The following is an 18,067-nucleotide window of genomic DNA, read 5'->3' on the forward strand; positions in this document are numbered from 1 at the left end:
AGAATGCAAGAAAAGGAGAGATAGCCTAAGTGCAAAAGTCATTGCAATAGTGGTGATGTTTTGGCACAAAAATACAAGGTATTGGTAGGGTTGTCACTCTATGAACTTTAGAGTGCAGGCTAAAGCTTGCGAAGACTCAAGAATGGTATTTACCTGAATGGCCTGATGTTGCTTCCTTGAATGCTACCACCAATCATGACATCACTGCTCGTTTTCTTTGCTCTGATGGCAATGATCGAATGCGTGCATCTGCAACAACTGCTTCCTGTTGCTCCTCTACAAGGAGTCTTTTGTTCCTTGTGCCCTGACCAAGCTTTTCAGCTTTTCTATCCTCCTCTAGTAAAGGCAATGCTCACGATTACTTGCACTCGCTTGTTTATAGTACATTGCATTTAGCATAGAACCACACATTTGTGTGGGGGGAGAGTTGAACGCTCTCTCTCCAAAAATTATAAGACTAAGGAACGTGCCCTTCCTTGGACTTATATCAATTTGTGTTTAGCAAATATTGTTTGCATATATCACATAGCACTTTCAATTTAAAACATAACACTTTGCATTTGTCATATAACACTTTGCATTTAGCACATAACCAATGTAAAATTTTAAGACCAAGCAATGTTGGATTCTTAAAACTTTGCATTTAGCACAAAGCAATTTGGATTTTGCATATAGCAATTTGAATTTGGCACACATGATTTTGCATTTGGCTTACAATACATTGCATTTAGAACATAACCACACATTTGTGTGGGGGAAGAGTTGGCACACTTCCTCTCCAAAAATTATAAGACTAAGGAATGTGCCCTTACTTGGGTTCATATCGATTTGCATTTAGCACATAGCAATTTTTATATAGCACATAGCAATTTGAATTTGGCACATAGCACGTGGCACATAACACTTAGCATCTAGCACATAACCAACATGTTTACTCTCCAAAAATTGTAAGATGACCAAGGGATTTGTTCTTCCTTGGGTTCATTACAATTGCTTCAAAAATAACATTGGAGTCAAAAGTGCCATAGATTGACAAGGCTCTACATGGCCAGGTAGTTGGAAAGATATGGTAAAAGGTCCTGTAGGCATGGAGACTAAGTGTGTGTGAATCCTTGTAAACTTGTTGCTCGCTTGTAGTAGTTCTACCTTTAATCACAACCTTGCTATCACTCTCCATAGAACAAATAAGCTCATCTATTGTTACCATCAAGCATTAGAGCTTATTTTCTCTATACAATGTACACAGATTACTACACAAAGTTCTTGCATTAGACATATGATATTTAAATGTGCTCTCTATCAAGCACCTCACATGATAATCTATAGATTTAGAATAGGATTATTCAAAATCTTACCTTTGGCCTTTTTTACACCAGGAAGAGCATGCTGAAAGAGAGAAGCATTCTCATTGACTCCAATATCTACAACTCTAATTGTGGGACCCACTTGCCACATCGTTGTTGCAAGTCCTGTGAAAATGATAGAACATTTCACGATGTTGATTATACTATCCCATTGCTCCAAGGTTGGGGGATAAGGTAGAAGCAACATGGCTCCTCCAATTTTGTTGTTTTGCATCCACTAGGATCTTTCTTCTCCTAGAGACAGGATCTGCATTGGAAGGGAAAGTAAATCCTCTTTCTCCTCTCGTTCCTTGGGTCCTCACCCACAAAAAGGCCCAAAGAGCTTTTGTCCTGTATGTGGCTGTGAGGTTCTGCCATCACATGGAACCATGGTTGCCTATCCTCATCCCTATTAGTCCTTTGTCCGAGCTGATAGTTTTATACTTCCATTGCATCAAGGGTGAGGTCTGTTTAACCACTCAACTATGTAAACCTATCAAGGCCTTGATGCTAATGTATAGGGGTTAACAAATGACTTGAAGCCCTTGGTGTTTAAGAGATGGTTGTATGGGGGGAGCCACATAGATAGCCTCTATAAAGCAAACCTCCGAGAAAGTTTCGTCTTTATGTTAGGACCAAAATATAAATACGAGTAGAAATCATTGATGATCATTTGTGGAGGCTCCAACCCATCGCTCAGGAAGGCTAGTCGAGTTTGGTATGAATCACGGTTGTGATCCCAGAGATTGTGCTCTATCAAATCAATCTGACGATACCCCTACATATCCTTTATTCCCCCTGATCTAGTTTCAAACTTTTCTGGTAGTTCTAGAAGCGAAAACCCTCTCATAGCCTACCAAAACTCATTGCCTGAGGATTAAAAATTGCATGGGTGTGATTCACTTTGGGTCACCCAATGCCATGAAAATCCATGAAAATGCATTGTACCAGACTGCACATCCTATTGTGCAGATTGGTAAAATTCCTTTGTCTATGCAGGATGGGAAAAAGAAATACCTGTCTGATGTATTTCATGTCCTAAATATCACCAAGAACCTGGTTTCTGTTGGTCAAATGGTTGAGTAGGGCTTGCAGGTCAGATTTAATCCTCATGGATACTTTGTTGAGGATATGAAAAATAACGGCCGCTTGATAGCAAAAGGAAAGAAGAAGGGTAGGATGTTTACATTGGATGCGGACATGCCTGAATTGAGTGTAGTAATGTTTGCACATGGGACCGGTGTAGTTGTAGATATTGATATCTGGCATAAACGCATTGGTCATGTTAATGTACAGCGACTTAAATCAATGTAGGCCCAAAATATTATTGCCGGATTGCCTAAATTCAAGGTTGCAAAAATGCATAAGGTATGTGAAGCCTGTCAATTTGGAAAATAGGCAAGGAAACCATTTCCTAGACATGTTCAATAGAGTAAGAAGCCATTGGAATTAATCCACTCTGATGTGTGGACTACTAAAGCTGCATCTATTGGAGGCTGTCATTATTTTGTCACTTTTATTGATGACTACAGCAAAAAAGTTTGGGTGTATTTTATGAAAAAGAAAAGTGAAGTATTTGGGCATTTCAAAGCTTTTAAAGCTATGGTTGAAAAAGAAACAAGCCTGCAAATAAAATGCCTAAGGTCAGATGGAGGGGGAGAGTATCTCTCAATTGAGTTTGCAAGGTTCTTGCAGGAGCATGGCATAAAGCAGTAATACTCATGCAGTCATACCCCATAGCAAAATGGACTTGCAGAAAGGAAAAACAGGCATATTGGAGAGGTATCTCGGGCCATGCTAAATGAAAAAGACCTACCAGATTATTATTGGGCTGAAGCAATTGCTACAGTAGTTTACATAGTGAACAGAACTCCCACTGCAGCAATACATGGCATGATGCCAGAGGAAATGTATACTGGTAGGAAACCAGATATTTCTCATTTGAAAATTTTTGGTTGCATTGCCTATGTTCATGTGCCAGATGAGTTGAGGTCCAAGTTGTGGATCCAAAAGCTGAGAAGTGCATCTTTATTGCTTATTCTCTATAGCAGAAAGGGTATAGATGCTATAACTCTTCTACTCGTAAGTTTACAGTGAGTAGAGATGTTGTTTTTGATGAGATGAGCAGCTGGTATAAGCCAGTAAATGTGATTAATTATGTAGATGCACAAAATGGTAATGCTACATAGAATTCACACCAGCAATCACAAAATATTAGTGGACCTACAGTGTCCTCTAGCAGTGGTTCACATACTTCACCATGGACAGGAAGATTGAGATCATGATAATCTCCTCAAAACAATGCAAATAGTGGTATGTAGGTATCACGAAAAGGAAAAGAGAAGATAGATCAGCCCATGTTTGATGTGAATGCAGGTCACTCTTATGTGGATGGTGAATCCAGTGGCTCAGAACAGAGCATGAATGATGAGTTGGGTATTCCTTCTATTGTTACACCTGGAGTAAGGAAGACCAGGGATGTTTTGAGAGAACCTGGAAGTGAGCCTATTTTGCGCAGGTCTACCAAAGCTAGGTATCTTGTGGATAGGCTGAAATATGATGGATTTACAGCCATTCTCTATGCCTATATGGTCAAAGTGATACAGGAACCAAAACCCACTTCTTTTGAGCAAGCCATGGGAAAAGAAAAATGGGAGAAAGCCATGAATGAAGAAATGGATGCCTTGGAAGCAAATGCTACATGGGAATTGGTGCCTTTGCCTAAAGACAAGTATGCAATTGGCTATAAGTGGGTTTATAAGGTGAAGCACAATGCAGATGGTTCTGTGAACAGATACAAGGCAAGATTAATTGTCAAGGGGTATGCACAGACATATGGCATTGATTATGAAGAAACATTCAGTCCAGTTGCAAGGATGGCAACCGTAAGAGTAGTCATTGCTATGGCTGCATCAAAGGGATGGTCTTGTAAAGAATGCCTTCTTGCATGGTGATTTGCAAGAAGAGGTCTTTATGGAGCAGCCACCATTTTATGTTCATGCTGTTCATCCTAAGTTTGTTTTTAGGTTGAAGAAAGCCTTGTATGGCTTGAAGCAAGCACCTAGAGTATGGTCTGACAAGATAGGACAGTATCTTGTCACTATTGGCTTTCAGATTTCCAAGGCAGATTTCTCACTTTATGTGAGAAAAACAGAGAAAGGTATTACGCTACTTGTCATTTATGTTGATGATTTGATCATCACAGGTGATAGTGATGAAGATATCCTTCATGCGAAAGTGCTATTGAAGTAGAAGTTTGAGATGAAGGATTTGGGAGAGCTGCGTTATTTCTTGGACATTGAGGTGATTAGATCACCAAGTGGGATACGACTCTTGCAAAGGCAGTATGGATTGGACATGCTATCCAAATATGGGATGACAGGCTATAAGCCTATTTCAATTCCTTTGAAGCAGAATGTGAAGCTGAGCACAGATGCAGGTGAGCTTCTAGAAGACCCTACTATGTACAGATGCATAGTAGGAAGTTTGATTTATATGACTATTACCAAGCCAGATTTGAGCTATGCTATTGGATTGGTGAGTCAGTTTATGCAAGCTCCAAGGAAACCGCATTTGGATGCAGCTAGATGCATACTCAAGTATGTGAAGTCCACATTGCAGTATGGACTATTTTATGAGATTGGGGTTCAGATACAGTTGCATGGATACACTGATGCTGATTGGGCTGGTAGTATTTCTGATAGGCGATCTATCAGTGGATATGTGTTCTCTTTTGGGAGTGCTGCAGTCACTTGGAGCAGCAAGAAACAGCCTACAGTTGCCTTGTCGAGCACAGAGGCTGAGTACAGGGGTGCAGCAATGGCTGCATGTGAGGTAGCTTGGTTGCATAAGCTACTTTATGATATGCATCAGTCTACAAATGGGCCAATTGTCATTTATTGTGACAACATGAGCAATATACACTTGGCAAATAACCCAGTATATCATGCTAGAACAAAGCACATTGAGGTGCATTATCACTATGTGCGGGAGAAGGTTTTACTAGGTCTTATTGATCTAGTGTATGTTAGCACAGAGGATCAGGTAGCTGACATATTCACGAAGGCATTGGGCACAGAGAAGCTGTGCAAGTTCAAAGACTTGCTTGGTGTGCAGGAATTGGGATTGAGCTCGAGGGGGAGTGTTGAGATATCGAGCTCCACTCATGACATGCCAGGGTGACCATTGTGCATTTATGTCACTGACTTGTTAGGTGCAGATGCGGTTGGTACACCGCCCATGAATAATAGCTAGATGACAGCTATCCTTATGTACTCTAGGTTGTGGCTCAGTTAGTATGCCACCTTAGTTAGCTGAGTTTGGTTTGAGACCCACATATAGGATTCTTCTATTTCTTTGTACTAGAGTTCTTTTGGCTTACACAACTAAGAAGAGGAAAATTGTTTTTCAGCCTCCACCTTTGTGTGTATTCCCCCATTGTGTATGTGAGAAAGCCGCAAGTGAAACTCCTTCCTTCTCTCCCATTATATTCACACTTGGCATATTTGATCTTGGCAGCTATCTTAGAAGGCAACCTACGTCCATCATTGCTTCACAGTTTTACAAGCCAAGTCTCTCAACTTGGATATGGAAAAAAGATATGACACTAAACCAAATCCTTAACAAGAACAGGAACAACTTTTGCTGATTTGCGCTATTTTGATGAAAAAGTGAACGGAGTATTGCATTTTATCGGCCTGAATAGCCCACTTGTTGAGTACTAGTGTGGCACTTGCGGGGGCCCATGTGTCAACAAGGACCACATGTCAGCAAGGACCCTAGCCAGCCTTTTTGCTACAGCTGTGACAGTCCACAAACCATCCTACACATTCCCTCCTTGAAAGGTTTTGTTGTCCATCATGACAGCTCCCAAGTTGCCATATGGATTTGCAATGCACATGTTGATGAAGTGCTCCAGCTGCATTGCCCTTTCATTGAGTTTCATTGTCTTACAGCATTGTTGCAACAAGGAACATGCTGTACGAGAAGAGGCCCTCAAGAGAGGTTACTGTGTGTAGTGCCGACTTCATGACTACATTTTCTGCCAGCATTTGAAGTTCCAATTGTGTTTTTTTGCTACATCTCTGCAAATGTATAGCACCCACCACCCCAAAAAAAAAACCCGAACTGTTGCTTTTTTGTGCTCTTGTTGGCTTGTACATACAAAGCCTTCTCCTCACTGAATATATTCCATCTCTTTGATAAACAAGTATTGAGCATGCTCTGCATTGTAGTCAAAGGCCTAATTTTCCAATGGTAGCATCCTCTCAAGCATGGATATACATTCTACTTAGGGGGAAAAGGCTCTCTACAATGTTGTTAAACCTCCATGGATTCACGCAATAGAAGCCAAAAAAAAATAAAGAACACTAGTGGAATACTCATTTGCCTGAAGGCCAAAAGTAGCTCGAACACAAGCAAATGGGGACACAGACTCAACTTGCAAAGTGGAAGCTGGGCTTGAACATAGAGCATGGAAAAGTACCCTGCAAACACTAACATCTTGACTAGCCTATTGCCATTCTAACCAATGTACGAGTACGAGACTCTCTTGGACATCTTCGAGCACCATTTCTCGCTTGGTCACCCAAGGGAAACAACAAGCCCTTCACACCTTAGCTTCAGTCCCACCATAGACCAAAGCATCAACAATTGTAGGGCAAAATTTGTGAAAGCACTACAAGACCACATCTACAACCTCTGCCACCATCAATGACTACTTGTGGGCATTCCATCAGATTTTTGGAGACTATTTCACTGTGTTGGCATCCAACGGTGAACAACTCAATCAACATATGTTGGTAGGTGCAACATGAGCCACGTCTAAGCACACGTCTAAGCACACACTGCTGTTAGATCAAACTACACTTCTAGCAACAATAACACCACTATCCCCGAGCAGGGAGAAACGTGCATACAACATTTGGGTTGCAAAAGGTGAGGCAAAGATGGCAAAGATAGTGGCGGACAACTCCCAAAAGCCAGCAAAAGCAATTGCACTAATTTTCCAGACACATCAAGCTTCCACACAGTACAACACAAAAAAGATTTGCAACAAATTATATAGGATGTGGTCAACTACAAATCATTTGCCAAACCTGGCGGTGCAAAAAATAAAAAACGTCCACAAAGAAGCAAGCCAACAACCACCAGCATGCCAACAGTGCCGACGTTCCCATGAAAATGCAACTAGAAAGAAGACCAACTAGCAACAGGTGGCAACATCACCAAAGCACAACTTTATTACCATAAAATATCGAATACACCAAGCTTTCCATGTTGTTGTTGTGGATGCTTGACATTCAAATAGAAGCTAAGACCAGCTACCACTAGTGCCACCGAGTTCATGGGTTTCCATGGCTTGTGGCCACAATGCACAACATCTTCTACCCAATCCCTTTGCTCGCTCTATCGTAGGCAAATCAAGAAAAGCATGCTCCCCACTTTCTCAAGCGCGAGGATGGCATATCTCCAAAAAGACAAATTACACATCCACAATTTGAACAAAGTCGAGGAGCTCCTGGTCTTCATTAGAATACCAATTGCACAAATTCAAGAATTGACTTACGAAGGCCAACTGGGCACCTCCACGATAGCATAGTGAATGTTTTCGCTGATGCTGACAAAGCTCAAAAGGTGCTACCCCGATTCATTGATGATAGCACATCCATGGTGGTTGCGATCAAACAGCAGTTGCAATACAATCACAACTACAATTTAGGCCTGGTCCACCCTACCAAGACAATGGGTGCATTGGAGGAGTTGTTACAAAGACCCTTGTGCGTGGAGAATAATGTCAAAATTAATGACCTTTGGCTAGAACATATGCAAAACATCCAAGAAAACAATGACATCGTCGATAGGAAGCCCACGATGGGGCAAGATGACAAGGATGAGGCTGACATTGAAACGGACACATTCGTGCATGGAATATACACAACGCAAAAAGTAGTAGACTTTCACAACAAAACTATTGTCATAGCCCCATCAAAGGGTTTCAAACCTCTTAGCCTTTTATTTGACAATCACTGTGAAGAGCTTGTGTTTCCCACACTGTTCTATGGGCAAAGGCGTGCTTACGACACCACCGCAACAATGACTTGCCAAGACATTGCAAAGTGGGAGCTCAAACATATGGACCGACGGTTTGTATTTTGCATAGAGAATCATTTTTTCAAAACCATGAAAATCCTCATTCCACAAGTCTTGTCTGCATGCGCAAAGCACAACTGCAAGGAATAAAACTTCAAGCAAGAATGGCATTACTAGACACAAACATTAAACAGCTACTTCAATCCAATATAGGATACAAAGATTTCAAATGCCTACAGACCTCTACTGACTACAAGCACAAACTCAAATAAAATGTGTTTACGATGTTGCGCCAACTAGGGCCTCCAAGCTTTTTTGTGACTTTGTCCATAGCCAAGAAACGCTGGGGCCCATTGACTGCATGCATAGAATCCTTGAGTGACAAAAGGGAAGGTTAAAAAGTCTAGCACGGTCCTGCAAAGCTCCAACACATGATCAAGTCCGACCCCGTAAGCACAGCTCGGTACTACGCCAACAGGTTCCAAGCATTGAAAACATTTCTTTGATAAGATGACACCATTTTGGGCCCATTGAGTGACTTCTTCTTCATGAAAGAGTTTCAGAACAGAGGCAATTAGCACGATCATGGGTTGCTATGGATAAAAAATGCCCCAATTTTAGGGCAAATCGACAATGAGGAGATTGAGGCATTTTTCGACAAATATATCACAACAAAGTTTGAAGTTTTCTGACCTATTGAAAGACATCCAAACTCATAAACATAGGTAAACATGCACAAAGAAGAATCGAGGCTACAGGTTCAGCTTCCCTCGCCCACCCATGGGACACACACACATTCTACGCCCTCTGTAAGACACGCTACAGTGAAGAGAAACAGGCAACAATGGAAAACAATATCGAATATGCTTTTGCACGAACACATAATGTCTCTGGATTTCCAAATATTCCTTGCCAAAACAAGAATGCAAGAAGAGGAATACATACTAGTGCTATGCTCCAATATTCAACAACCTACAATCTTCTTGAGAAGACAAATGAGGGACATATACACCAACAATTTCAAATAGAAGATGACATAACTATGGGGGGCAAACACTGACATCCATTTGTTCTAAACCCTCATGGTGCAGCCTTGCTATACTTTGTACATGACTAAAATCAACAAGGACACACATGACACAGTAAAAGCAGCAATCACAGAAAGTATCCACAACAAGAGTTTAGCCAATGAAAGAATTTGCAACGTCAGTAATGCAATACTGCACACTCAACACATAAGTGCACAACACGAAAAATACCTTTGCCTGTCCCTACCTCTTTCAGCCATCACGAGGGAGTTTTTGTACATAAACACAAGCAGTCCAAATGATCGTACATTGCTCCTAAAAAGGAGGGCCATCCTTCAAAGATGGACCCATCAAGCATAGACTTTTTTTCCCGTAAACACTATATTAGAGGATTTGGGAAAATCCCAATTCCCATGAAATAAAATATAGTCACTTCAAAATTAAAATTTGATGTTTTTTATTGAAACATTAGCTCCATTGAGGACCATGCACAATACTTTCCCAATTCCTAGAAACCCAAGCAAAAATCTTCCGTATGTTGCTATGGCAAAAGGCCTTAATAGATGTGAACATGGCTCCATGGCCAAAACATTTGTTGATTTGCTAGTGAAAGAAAGATGTTTTTTGTTTCGTATGCATCAAAACCACAAACAAAAGCCAATTTATAGATGTTGCGTTAGGAAGATTCATTGGAGTAAATTAAATTGCAGTATTGATATATGCAATAGGATTGTTATAGATCTTTGACATCCATCATATAAATGTGGTCTTCAAAAACAAAATTAAACTTGCAACAACTGTTAATTTTTATTTGGTATATTAAATGTATCAAATTAATGTCAAATGCATATGTCTCTATGTTGATAAATTGCAGTATTGACATATGCAATAGGATTATGGTAGAGCTTTGACATCCATCATATAAATGTGGTGTTCAAAAACACCGTTCCATCACAATAGAGCTCATGAAACTCTCCATCACAATAGAGCTCATGAAAATCAGAGACATGGTCTTGATAAAAACCTTTTTTTTAATTGCTTTCTTGTACTAAATATAATCAAAACCATTGACACATAGCCAATTTTGCACCACATCGTTTAACATAATCATTAACAATTCCATACTAGTATTCATACTCACAAAGTAGCTCATCTTTGAAGGAGATATCCTTTATGGTTTGCATAGTACATTGCTTTCTTCTGCACTTGCCACAGAATTGGTCATGTGCTGCACCATAAATAAATGCTCATTTCTGTTGTCACCCTATCTACTAGAGGATGCATAATTGCCTTGCTGCAATTTTCCATTCATAATGTCATTCTGCTTTTTGTAGCAGTCTTTAGCCATATGACCCATTTTACCACAATAGTAGCATTCAACATTACTGTTTGCATTTTGGCCTGTCTGCCATCCACCACGACCTCTTTGGCTCCCCCTGCCTCTAGAGTTACCACGTCCTCCTCCATAGGACTGGTTTTCTTGAGTTTGCTGCATATTCTGATTTCTACCACGGCCTGCAGATTGGCTTGCTCTACCTCTACCTCTACCTCTACCTCTTCCACCATTTGAGTAGAAGATAGTTTCTTTTGAAGTTCCTCCTGAAGAAGATGCACCACCATTTCTCTGCTCTTCAGAAATTAGAAGAGCAAACAACTCCTCAAAATCAGGAAATTTTTCACGAATGGCAATGGATGTCCGGCACTGTGCATAATCCTTTCCTAGACCATTCAAGGTCACAGAAACTAAATCATCATCTTCCACTGGCGACCCAATGGAAGTAAGTGCATCTGCAATTTTCTTCACCTTCATGTGGTATTCATTGATGCTCATATTTTCTCTCTGCACATTGTGCAACTCTTGCTTGAGTTGCATTTTCCTGGCTTGCGTATTTGTGCTTTACATTTTTGCCAAAGTATCCCATGCCTCCTTTGGCGTACTTGCATCCTGAATATGCACACTCATAGAATCTGAAATACTGATAGACAGCCAGTACATAACTTTTCTGGCTCTCTCATGCCATCCTTTAAATGCCTACATTTCCTGTTGATTGGGAATATTAGGAAGAACTGGTTCTTCTTCATTTCCTGTAATGAACTCCCAATAGCCTTTTCCCATAAGGAAATTCGTCATTCTAAACTTCCATGCTTGGAAGTTGTTCTTGTCAAGCTTTTCAGTGACAATCTGTGAAAGAGAATCAAACGCCATTACAAAATACTGCAAAATATTCGGTCACTGCAAAAAACACAGCTTCTACCTCACAAGGGCAAATCTGCAAAACTGACGAAAGTGGTATTTGACTACACAGTCACTTCCTAGTGATGATTTTGCATGAACATGCAATAAGGATGATTTTGTAACTCCCAATATGTCTGTGCACAAGCATACGATGCAATTTCTGTGGTAAATTTTCACTGACTTGCAGAGCAGTGGTCGCACAACAAAAATAGGGCCTTTTTCTCAGTACTTGCGGAGAACTTTCACCTCCAAAATGGGCCCTGAAATGGCCTCCAATCAGAAAAATAAAGTCACCTGGGGCTCTGCCCTCTCCCGCAACATATAATGCCCTCTTGCCACACTACGAAGGGCGTCTCAATATGAGACAATGCACTCTTGCACTTTTTGGTTGTGCTACCTGCAAAGATTTGCTCCCAAACTCAAAAAAGGAAAGCAACACTGGTCCTCTTACTAGGACACCGCGAACTTGGTTTGCTTTCATGAGCTCCTGACCACAAACCAGGCTCTGATACCATGTGAATATAATGAGAGAGAAGGAAGGAGTGTCACTTGCGGCTTTCTCACATACACAATGGGGGAATACACACAAAGGTGGAGGCTAAAAAACAGTTTTCCTCTTCTTAGTTGTGTAAGCCAAAAGAACTCTAGTACAAAGAAATAGAAGAACCCTATATGTGGGTCTCAAACCAAACTCAGTCAACTAAGGTGGCATGCTAACTAAGCCACAAACTAGAGTACATAAGGATAGTTGTCATCCAGCTATTATTCATGGGCGGTGTACCGACCGCATCTTCAGCTAACAAGTCGGTGACATAAATGCACAACGGTCACCCTGGCATATCACGAGTGGGAGCTCGATATCTCAACACCAAGTGCATGATTGGCCCGCATAAATAAATATTCTTGGCAACATACATGAATACCCCTTCATCTATGAACTCTTGCACTAGGTGAGTGAGTGTGTGGCGCCTCTCCGAGAAAAACCTCAACTATTCAAGCAAGTGTTGTATCAGCAAAGGTGCAATCTTTGCTTGCAAGTGCAACTAGCTAATTTTTCTTGTAGCTTATCGTGGCACGATCTTCAGGGTTTGGGCCATTTGCAATAATGATTTGATTAGTGAGGGGACCATCTAGGTCTATCTTCACAATTACGAAAGCAATGGTATCCATCAAAGCCACGAACGAAGATCTCATGTGATCTCAACTTGATTTTTTGCCTAGGGTACATAAACACGAATTGATTTCTTTGGTATGAAAGATATTTGACCTTTGCAAGGCTCACCCTTGATTTTGCAATTTGTTCCTTGTGCCTTAAGTTGGCTTTTCATCTTTCCTATCATGCAGCCTCTATCTACTTCTCTTGCAAGCCATGGCAAGCTACATATTGCCATTAACATATCAGTTTAGAATAAACCCAAAGAAATGAGCTTGTGAGGCAAGCAAAGAATAGAAGACAACTTACTAAAAATTTCTTTAAGCGCGAAACATGAAAAACCGGGTGCACCTTACACCCCTGTGGCAATTCTAATTTATAAGCTACCTTGCCTATTCTCTTTAGAATTAACCACGGCCCACAGTATCGAGGTGATAACTTAGCACACTCTCCTGAAGTTAACAACTTTGAGTACATAGGAAGTGCCACCCTCACTAGCGGTTCTCTTTGCAATTGTGGGGCCCTCAATTCTGTAAAAGGCATCAACTTGCAAGACTTCCTATAGCTATGATACATAGGCATGCGGCATGTGAAGAGTGATTATCTCATAGCACTCTATGTCTGTTAGGTCAACCCACATGAAGATAGGATAGGAGACATCCTTGGCTTTAAAAGTGTTGTACTTTGCTAAAACTTTTTCTTCAAATGCAAAGCGATACGGTATATAGTCTCCTAAAGCACTTATAGGCAACACTAGAAGGTTGTTGGGATGTGTACAAACTACATTGGTTATGAGCATTGCTTTCGCATTGTCTAGTTTGTTGTTTATAATGTTGGGCAGGTCAAACGTTGCAATTGCTTTGCCTTTGTTGGCCCTTGAATGCACGCTTGAGCTAGCTAGAAGGCATGTTTGGGCATGAGCTTTAGTCAAAGTAGGAGCGAGGATGGTCGCTAATCTAATTGCAAAGGCATTTAAAAAAAAAACCTCGCTCAAGGTTTAGGACAAAAGCAAAATGCAATTAATTCATTTCGTGCTTGTCATTTTTGTAACTATGCATCATGAGTTTGGGCTTGCACATTTTGAAACAAAATATTGCAGTTTTCAATCTCCTTATACACAAAAAAAAAGTAAAGTGCAGCTAGAAACGTTCATTTGTTTCTTCTTTCCCGAGAGTTTGGATATTGTTGTTTTGACTCTTCTTATGTACAAACAAAAACCAAAGTGTGGTTAAAAACTTTCATTTTCTTGCTTTATTTCATGAGTTTACTTCTGCACGATAACCTTTTACACAAATTTTCTAGCAAGGTCCCTTTTCCTTATGAACATAGCCCAAAAACATAAAACCTTAACTTCACAAATAAGACGCCCAAAGAAGAACAACAATGTCCAAGAGGGGACCACTTTTATTCTAGGCTTTTTTAAAAGAAACTATTCAGTGACAATGCTCAATTCGTTGTCCTCTTCAACAAATGGGGGTTCAATGTCAAAGTATTTTGCAATGCATTTGGATCATGCAACCTTTTCTCCTTAGCTCTTTCTTGACTAGGAAACATATGCTTTGTCAACGCTTACTTGCATAACAATCACAACACAAAAGGAAATAAGAAAACAATAGACAAACGTTCACCTTTTACTGTATGCTTCCTCGGCTATTGCATGAAAGCGACTCTTCAATGTCTTCTTGGTGGGCTTCTTGATAGGCGAATTTTTGAATAAACTGCCATCTTTGATGACTACCTTTGGTGGGTTGAATAAAATAGGCACATTCAACACTTCACATGGAGCAGTGAGGACGTTTTCGCCATGTAGGCACTAGAATTAGATACAAAGACTTTCTCTGCCAAAGCTTGCACCTCTCCTGTGATAGGACCTGGGTACCGCAAGTCATTTATGAACATGAGCATGCAAATGCGAGCAAACGCAGGTTTAGATAAGAAATGAGAGAAGCAACAAGAGACTATGCGAGCAAAGAAAGAGAGAGAAGCGCATGAAGGGAGGTGCAAATAACATTAGTCACTCTGTCGACCATGCATAGAGAAGCACACGAGGGAATTCCAAGCAAGGAAAGCTATTGTGAGGAGGAGGATAGAGAGATAGACAGAGAAGAAGTTGGTAACTTCTATCATTGGCCACTAGTCTAGATCTGAGTCGTCGTTCTTTTTCTCCAGACAATGATCTTTGGTAAATTGCATTTTTTTGTGACCTCTACTATTTTAGCATGTAAAGAGACATTAAATACATACAAGGGTTGCAAGATGCCACAACATTCTTGAAATCATCTTCTATACTCAGAAACCTTGAAGATGAGATGTTGCTTCATCATGACAACTTGGTTTGGGCTCCGCAATGCTCATCATATGTGCAACAACGTTATGTTTGTGAAACGAGCGAATGAAGAAATCGGAATTGCAAAACTGAATTGAAGAACATGAATAGCTAAATGAATAACTCTACAAGACTTTCTCAAATTGACCATTACTGGTATCCATAGACTCCCCTGACATTTGATTGTCTTGATCTGGGGTAGCCATGGTCATGATAGCAAATATCGTAGTAGCAATTAGCAAAAGCAAAGCTTCTCTAGTGTTGACTATTTAAAGGGCTCTCTCTATATAATAAGCCGTTTGAGTGTTTCCTATTTAGTGTCTCTCTCCTCATGAATGTCACTATATGCTTTGAGCCCCCGTAGTTCTTACATTGATCTTATGTACACTAGGCTTAGCATGATCCCACTTTAATAACATGGTATCAGAGCATAGGTTTTAGCTAAGCCTAGGTTGGTGAGAGAGTTTTTAGTCAATTTACTGGGAAAGATTATGTCCATTTTCTCTTAATAGATTTATGTTGTAAAAGACTTGTAAGAGCTATTTTGAGTACGGAGAGAGAGGTAAGAGATATTCTTTGAGAGAGAGAGGTCTTACTTCCTTGAGAAATCTAGGTTTGTGAGAAGGATTCCTCCATTTTGTCGACTCAAACAAGCAAAGACAGACCAATGCAAGCTAGCCCAGACATACAATGCTGCAAAGAAGTGCTGAATGCATACAAGCTAGCCCAGATATACAATGCTGCAAAGAAGTGCCGAATGCATACAACTCAACTTAGAGGCAAGGGACCTTCATCACTAATGCTTGTTAGAATGAAGAGTTACAGCTATAGGAGCACAAACAACTTAACCCCAAGAAGCGTATTCTCATCAATTGCTACTTGTGTGTGTTCTCCCTCACATCTTGGAGGATCTGTTGTCGAAGTGTGACTAGCTCATTCAAACCTCTCCTTGTCGATGACCATACGAGCTCATTGCAGAGGGTCTTTATGAAAGAAATTCTCGACTGTGCTCTCCAGTTGTATGTTGGTTCGTCGCTCAGCTCCTCATGAATTTCTCCTACCTTACTTGTTGGCATGGCTATGGCTTTGACGTGCGATGGAAATACACAAGCCGATTCAACAGTTATGAGCACCCAAAGATTCCATCTACACTCAGCAAGAAAAAAGTAGAGGCACCCACGACTGCGACACTTGGATGCCCTCCATCATCAAAGCTCGATCAAACTCCAGTGACACCGACGGGCTCTCTTGCCAGCACCGCTCCTTCTACAGTCCAAGACAAGCGACAATGCACACTCTATGCTAAGGCTCTGACTCTTGTGCTCCATCAGTAGCTCCATCCACGGGCTGCTCCAACAATAGTAATAATCAGCCCCCTATGTACTCCATCATGGTAGCAACTCCATCCAGCGAGCCGCACACCTCCAACCTTCTCCAACGATCCCCTAGATGACGACTCTCGGTAAACAATGTGCCATGACGGGCTCCTCTGCACCTTCGATGCCTCCAGTGCCAATAGAGCTCCATCAACAAGGCACACACCAATAGCTCCTCTGTGGCTCCACGCCATTGTCCTCTTCACCTTCACATTCATTTTCTTCATTGTGTTCACCAAAGCCATTGTTGTCACTACTTCAGAAAGCCTTTCGACAAACCTAAGGTCTCAGACCTTAGCCACCCTAATTAATTACCATGTGGTAGTCATCATTAAGTGACACATGGCAGATAGGACTAGTCAAGTCAGCCCACACTAATCCATGGTTAAGGGTGGTTAAGTTAGTGGGGTTAGGTTCAGTGATTGGACCATAGTTAAGTTTGCTTAACCTTGGGTTAACCTATTTGGGTCAAAATATTGCCATATCACCATAGTGCCACCTAAGCATAGTCCCTTCATAAGCACAGTATGGAATTCTGCATGTGAATCCCTATGCCACATCATCAAGGGCCATTTCTCGATCAAAACTTCAACAAGCCGTAACTTCCAATCCAGGAGGAATTTGCACACGCTCCAAAAAGAAAAAGTGATCGTCTTTTTGAGCTCTACATGCTTGTTGGATCAGAATCATTACAAGTAATTAGACACTTCCAGTATTGAAAGAAATCAATTGGTAAGACCTTTGCAACAAATGATAAATCAAAGCATGAATGTACACATCGCTATCATAAGAATGCCAAAAGCACAAGTGCATGAGATGACCATAGCACAGAACATGGAATCCACACATAAAGCATCAAGGCACATGGAAGAACAAAGCATCATGCATCAAGCTACATCAAGCAAAGAAGAGAACGCCATTGACAACATGCATTGAGAAGCAACATCCTTGCCACCTTTAGCCCACACATTTGTAAATCAAGCCTGACCACCTGAAAGTAGCTATTAAAGCACCCAGGGGAGGTATTGACATGTAAAAACCACACTTGACCACCTTAAGTAGCAATGCATGCACTAAGGGGAGGTGATGGAATGTAAGCTCACATCTGACCACCTTACGGTAGCCAAAGGATCATGACACCAAGGGGACGTGTTCAGATATGGTGCCATGAGCACATAGATTAAAGGCTAAGGTATGGTATAGGAAAGAATTAAAGTAGCCATCGTAGGATGTGGAGATGTAGATCAAGGATATCCACAAGGAGAGATGTGGATTAGAGGATCCCACAAGTGTTGTCTATTCAAAGGGCTCTCTATATATAAGAAGCCTATCATGTATTGTTGATTAAGCACACATTGCAATAGATTGAGTGTTTCCTATTTGGTGTCTCTCTCCTCATGGATTTCACTATATGCTTTGAGCCTTCGTAGTTCTTACATTGATCTTATGTACACTAGGCTTAGCATGATCCCACTTTGTTAACAAAAGTTGCCATCGAATACATAAAAAGAAC

The 18,067-nt window shown here is 40.9% G+C and overlaps 1 pseudogene; it reads right to left on the reverse strand.

Moving 5' to 3' along the window:
• Positions 1 to 931: 931 nt before the first annotated feature.
• LOC147900448 (uncharacterized) lies at positions 932 to 16,799 on the reverse strand (annotated as a pseudogene).
• Between the last annotated feature and the right edge of the window lie 1,268 nt (positions 16,800 to 18,067).

Source organism: Dipteris shenzhenensis, chromosome 7 (genome assembly GCF_047967505.1).
Source record: "Dipteris shenzhenensis isolate YYH24624 ecotype China chromosome 7, Dip_SZ_1.0, whole genome shotgun sequence".
NCBI lineage: Eukaryota > Viridiplantae > Streptophyta > Polypodiopsida > Gleicheniales > Dipteridaceae > Dipteris > Dipteris shenzhenensis.